At 36.8% G+C, this 6,000-nt stretch overlaps 1 pseudogene; it reads right to left on the bottom strand.

The window, feature by feature from the left end:
- Positions 1-539: 539 nt before the first annotated feature.
- LOC125219469 lies at positions 540-5,767 on the bottom strand (annotated as a pseudogene).
- Between the last annotated feature and the right edge of the window lie 233 nt (positions 5,768-6,000).

Raw genomic sequence — 6,000 nt, 5'->3', positions numbered from 1 at the left:
TCCGCATAACATGTTTGGAATTTGCTACCGCTTGGGATCATTCCATACGAGTCATTGTAGGATAAGTTCAAAAATGAAAGGAAATTGAGACTTGTGAGCACTTTTGGTATTATCCCTGTCAGCTGATTATCAGAAAAGGTCCAGTGATCCAAACTCTTTCAGATTTCCAATGGAGCTTGGAATTTTACCTGAGAAAGAATTGTGTGTTAAGTTGAGAACATAAAGTGAACTGAGATTTCCAACATGTCTCCACTGGAATTATTGCTGGAGAAGTCGATGGTTGTAAAGACTGTCAAATACCTTTCAAGCTCAAGCTCTAAGCCTTTGATAGTACTAACTGTTACTGCCTCCTGATAGGAAAAGCCACCAAGAAACTCAAATCTTATGTGGCCTTCCCCTGTTATTCTCTAGTATCACTCCTCTCCAACTTGCAATGCTTCTTGGATTGAAATATAATCTGTAAATGACATATTGCACACACTCGGCTAAATGAAATATAATCCGAACTTGATTTTTATTTTTACTTGCATAATCACAGTCATTTTTTGCTTCCATTTCATTCTCACTTAATTAGCGCTATGTAGTTTGATCTACATTTGTAATCACGCTAAGATTCTTTATTGTATTAGTAAGGGTAATTACATATTACAGTCTCCTATAACAGGAGACACTTACAACAAATCAACACCTTCAAACCTTCTACAGTGGCTCCAAAATCATTCTTCTTCCTCTCAGTCCATGTTTAACAATACTGTCGGATCTGAAAATATTCATACAGCCGGTTCAAACAGCACTTTAAAAATATGAACATCGATGGTCTCATCATCGTGGAAGGCGCTGTAGTAGTAAGTCTTGAAAACAGATAAAAACGTTTGTTTGATGTTTCTGTCGATGCAGCCTCCATTTTCTTCGAGGACCAACTTCACCAACGCCTGCATATCCTGTTCGAGCTCCTTGTCCTTTATGCCCCCGTCCACAACTTCCAGTGTCTGAACATGTTGAGTCAATAATAGTTCGCAACATGACATATTATTTTCTTGCAAGGAAACACAAAGATAATAACAAACCTTTTTATCTTTAATTAGGCTAAGGCGCTTGCATATTTTGTTAGTCAGGGTTGAGAGAGTCGTGTATTCAGGGTGCAACAATACGTCACCGTTGATAGCAGTGAGACCAACGCATATGTTGATTGTGTTTGCTTGGAGCTCCGCCTCATCCCCACCATTTGCCTCCTCTTGTTGCAGTTTCATGAACCATTGCCTCCACTGCACATCAATTCCACAAAACAAATAAAAAATGAGTATTTTTTCCATCATATTTTAAGGTTTATTGAATATAATCAGATATAATCAGGTATTGATAAACCCTATTAATCAATCTCCTATCAAGTTAATTTATTAAACTATGATTGAGATAAATAATAATCCACAATTTGGGTTTTAATTTACTGAAAACAGTTAACATTGGACTCACAGTATTTTTCAGTCGATGGCGAGTATATCTGTCGAAACCATCTAGAAGTTGCTGGAAGGTTGTCAGCAGAGTTCCAGCCAGTCCATGATCTTTCTTAGCACTATGTCACATAATTCATGAAGCAAAAAAAATGGTTGAGTTTTGAGATTTAACTTGAATTTCATCATGAATAGTAAAGAATATGTGTACCCTATTGCTTGATCGAGGCCATCGATTTGTGTAACAAGAGTTATTTGGTCCAAAGATAGTGCAGTTCCATGGTTAAGAAATGATGTGATCATCCTAGAAACAATTTGGGTTTTGGTCCACACAAGCCTCTCCCGTGTTCTTTCAGGTTCGAAAATGGTTGCTGCAGCCAAAAAGTAAGCACGAAGCAAGTCTCGTTTGCTTATCCCGAATTCACTAACACTACTTTTTTTGGTACCATCTGCACAAGTTATCACAAATGTACAAAAATTGCACGTAAGATATTACTCCATTTAGTTTATTGTATGATCAACTGAGACTATATGCATACTCTAGCATGTAAGTCCATTCCAACTGATGTTGTGCTTGGCATCTGTTGAAATCCATTATCGCGAGCTCTTTGTATCTGTCGTTGCTGATTTCCGGCATCCTGCATATATAAGTTAGATATAGGATCACCAGTTCACCAAAAGAGAAGAAATATTTATTTGTGATGCTAATTAACCTGTAGAAAACCTTGCCTATCCATACGTCGCCCGAACCAGCATAATATTGTAGATAATACGCAGCCTCAACACGTGGTAGAGTTGCGTACCATGGCATCTTCAGCCCTAGCTTCACCTGTTTGAATATGAAGATTCATTGATATGAAAACCAAAAAGAATTTATATAATTTTTGCAATTAGTAATGACCTACCTCATCGATGAAGTGGTGGTATATGACCCATTTTTCTTGAAGTTGATGGTTGGCTATCTTTTGTTGCAAAAAGTTATATGCAAATTTTGAGGCTTCCTCAAGTATTTCTTCTCCGGGGAATCGCAGCTGGGCAGCTCTGTAGAGATTGTATATTGGAGATGCTGACTCGATCATCTGACCACCGTAGCATGAAAATTTACCATCTTGCTGCTTGAAATGTTCAAGTACATCTAATCAAGTGAAGTGAAACCATATATTATCAATTATTTTGTTTTGAAATATTTGAATTATTATGAAAAAATGTATACTTGGATCGACATTGTATCCGTGCATTCTTAGAAGCCTGACACCCATGGACGTGCAATCAATTTCGCAAAATTGCGAACCTCTGCCACTGAAAATACCCTTCTCTGTCCAAACACTGTGTTCCAAAAATTAACACTGATTAATTATGTTTGTTAATCAATGCCGCTTTATCACATACTGACTATAGACTTTGGGAACCACACAAATTTTAATATGAAAATGAAAAAATAAAAGAGAATGAGACAAAAATACTAATGAAGTGTGAAAAATGTTTCCAAAAATGAAAGTGAGACGGACGAAATAACAATAACTGCATTTTTAAGGACTAAGAGAGTATAAACATTCACACCTTTTGATGTGATCTAAAAAAGTCTTAATTTCTTGCGGGAAGAAACGAGAAATTCCCAGGCGTTGTAGTCTGTCGATTGCCCAAAGTCTTGCAAAAATATCCACGGGATATGTATGTGGCGCTACACATATGTTGCACTAGTCCACAATTAGCTATTTAATTAATTAAAAGATAAATTGTTAGAAAATATATCAAGTTTGGTCGATTTAGATCTGGTCAATTTTGCAACTTTAGGCTTTATAATCTTGACATTATTTTTCAATTTTCTCATAATCTCATATTTGGGAAAAACTAATTCTGATGTGGTATAAGGAAAATGCATATAACCAAAGCCACATCTTTAGTTTTATAAATTTAAAACGACGTCATCTACTATAGTTAGTCTACCACATTTTAATTTTTTATATATGTACGGCAGGACATTGAAATTTTCCCCTTGAAGAAAATTGAGAAAAATATCAAAGTTATGATATAACCGTCGTCTATTTTATATAAGACGTGAACCTAAAATGAGAATAAGAATTACCACCACCGTTGCAATTGTTGACGGCGTTCTGGATGAAATCGAAGCATTTTTGGTCTTTGGTGTGCATGAAGACGTAGGCGGTGGACGAGGGCGAAGTGAGGAAGGAGCCATCGGCTGACTGCAGTTTTAGCATCTTTTCCCACTCCAAATCTCCCATCCCTTCTAAACTGTATAGTAAACTTGTTGGCGTTTCGTATATCATATCCTTGGGTATCCTGTCAAGTGCCATGTTACAAATTTGAATTTTGATTGGTTACACAATACTCGTCAATTTCATAAGAAATTATCTAGTTACTTTTTCAATCTTTCTTCTTTTATTCTAGCAATCTCCTTGATAAGGGGATGATCATAGGGAAGGCCTTGAACGCCCACGTGTTTGGCTCTTTGGACAAGGGCAGGAAACACGATCTCAAATCCCGATGTCATGTGCTCAATGTTCCCATCTTTGAGGTTGTGCACATTTTCATTGATGTACGTCACTCCTAATCGACGACAAGTACGATGCATAACATATTTATATTAAGGAAAATAACAAAAAAATCACAAAATTTGATAAAATTCTGATCAGTTCTATAACTTTAAAAAATGGTCGATTAAATCATAACTTTGATGATTTTCTAAATTATCCTATGGGTTTGAATATAGGAAAAATTGAGCGTGACATAGATGCAAGGAATGTGTGATGTGGATACAAGAAACGAATGACGTGGAATAAAGTATTAAACGACACCGTTCTATCCCAGATTTATGTCTTCAATATGAATCATTCTCAACAATTGCTAATTTGCATGTCTTGTTTCATCCCTATTTTGTGTAAAAGACGAAAATCTAATGTGAAACGATGTCGTTTAATAATTTATTCCACGCCGTACGTCCACGGCATTGACGCCATATGTTCCCGGTGTTCATATTGCCATGCTCAATTTCCCTCAAATTTAAAAAATCCATGGGACAATTCAGAAATTCGTCAAAGTTATATATGATTAATTGGTCATTTTTTACTAGAATTTTTTAACGTGGTTTTTTTTGGCTATTTATCCTTATTTTATAGAAAATATATAATTAAACAATATAGAAATAAGTAGACAAACCTTTTTCGATCATGTCATCGTGAAGGTTCCATGATTTCAAGGCCACCACGCACGCTAAAGTATTTAGAATCCGATCGTATATGCAGAAGAAGTCATCCCCCCACGAGCCATCGGCCTTCTGGTGCCGCGCTATCCACTCAAGGCACGACGGGAACTGTGGGGCTTCGCGCCCTTCCAAGTCCTTGATTAGGCCCACTATCGACGTGTCATAGGGCGACACGCTTATTCGCCCGTCTCCCGACGTCATCAACAGATTCTTGACATGCTCGATACAGCCCTCGATCTGATTGTCCACCTTCACAAACAAACCAAAAAATTTCGGTTCAAGATTAATTGTGACAAATTTGATGTGTCAGTTCAGGCTTACTTGAAGAGGAGTGTTTTCTTCACTCACTTGGGACGCATCCAAACTAATCAAGGCTCTCGTACTGTTTTTGTTTTTGCTCGGGTACGTACCTCGACATTCAGTTAATTTCGATAGCTGCTTGCGACGAATTCGACAACTCAATCGCGCGTGTTTGGTGCTACTATTCAGCCATGCGTAAACTAGGTCGGCAAATAAAAACAATCATGTGAATGTAAAAAGAGAGAATTAGAACCATTATATAAGTTTCACGGGCCACTCCAATTTAGTTACATGATAAATAAGCGTAGCCTAAAACTTTTAACTAACCCAACAGTATATAATTGGACCAGAAACAATATTTATGCTTCAATTTAGTCAGTTCGATAGAGGGCGGGTCTAACCCTGTTAGTAAAAGGTTAAATCTATGCAATAGAGAGTTGGTCCAACTCGTTCAGTAAAAAGTCTCGTGGACATTAATCACGCTACACATACAGAATATTTGACTAGGAGATTTTTTTTTTCTTTGATGAGAAAGAGGTAAATAAATATAAACATGGTTAGAGCAATCAAAAATATGTTGTTACCGGCGTAAAATTCCGGCAGGTGAACTTCTGCCGATTGCTGCAACCTGCGGCTGGTAACCGGTGTTGTGCTCAAATTTAGAGTAGACATAGTGGTCATTCTTTTTTTTCAATTTATGAACAAGACTCCTTGCCTGAGATAGCTAGCTGTAGCAATCCGGCTACCAGTTAACTACTCAACTATCTAAGTTACTGAATCTATTGAAATTGGAATACTTCGGCATACAATTGACATTATTAAGTGGAAGGCGACCAATAAATTATTGACATACTTGAGATCTGATTTCTTGCCTATGCTGATAGTTGTCATATCTTTTAAAAAATTGTCATAAATAGTTGTCATATCTTTTAAATGGGAATAGTTAATTGGAAATTTGAAGTTGATCAAACACCGTTTGACACTTCATTTGTTTGGGATGGTTATATGCGTACTAAATTAAAATTG

Source organism: Salvia hispanica, chromosome 4 (assembly GCF_023119035.1).
Source record: "Salvia hispanica cultivar TCC Black 2014 chromosome 4, UniMelb_Shisp_WGS_1.0, whole genome shotgun sequence".
In the NCBI taxonomy this organism is placed as follows: Eukaryota; Viridiplantae; Streptophyta; class Magnoliopsida; order Lamiales; family Lamiaceae; genus Salvia; species Salvia hispanica.
This window is presented reverse-complemented; position numbering and strand designations above follow the sequence as displayed.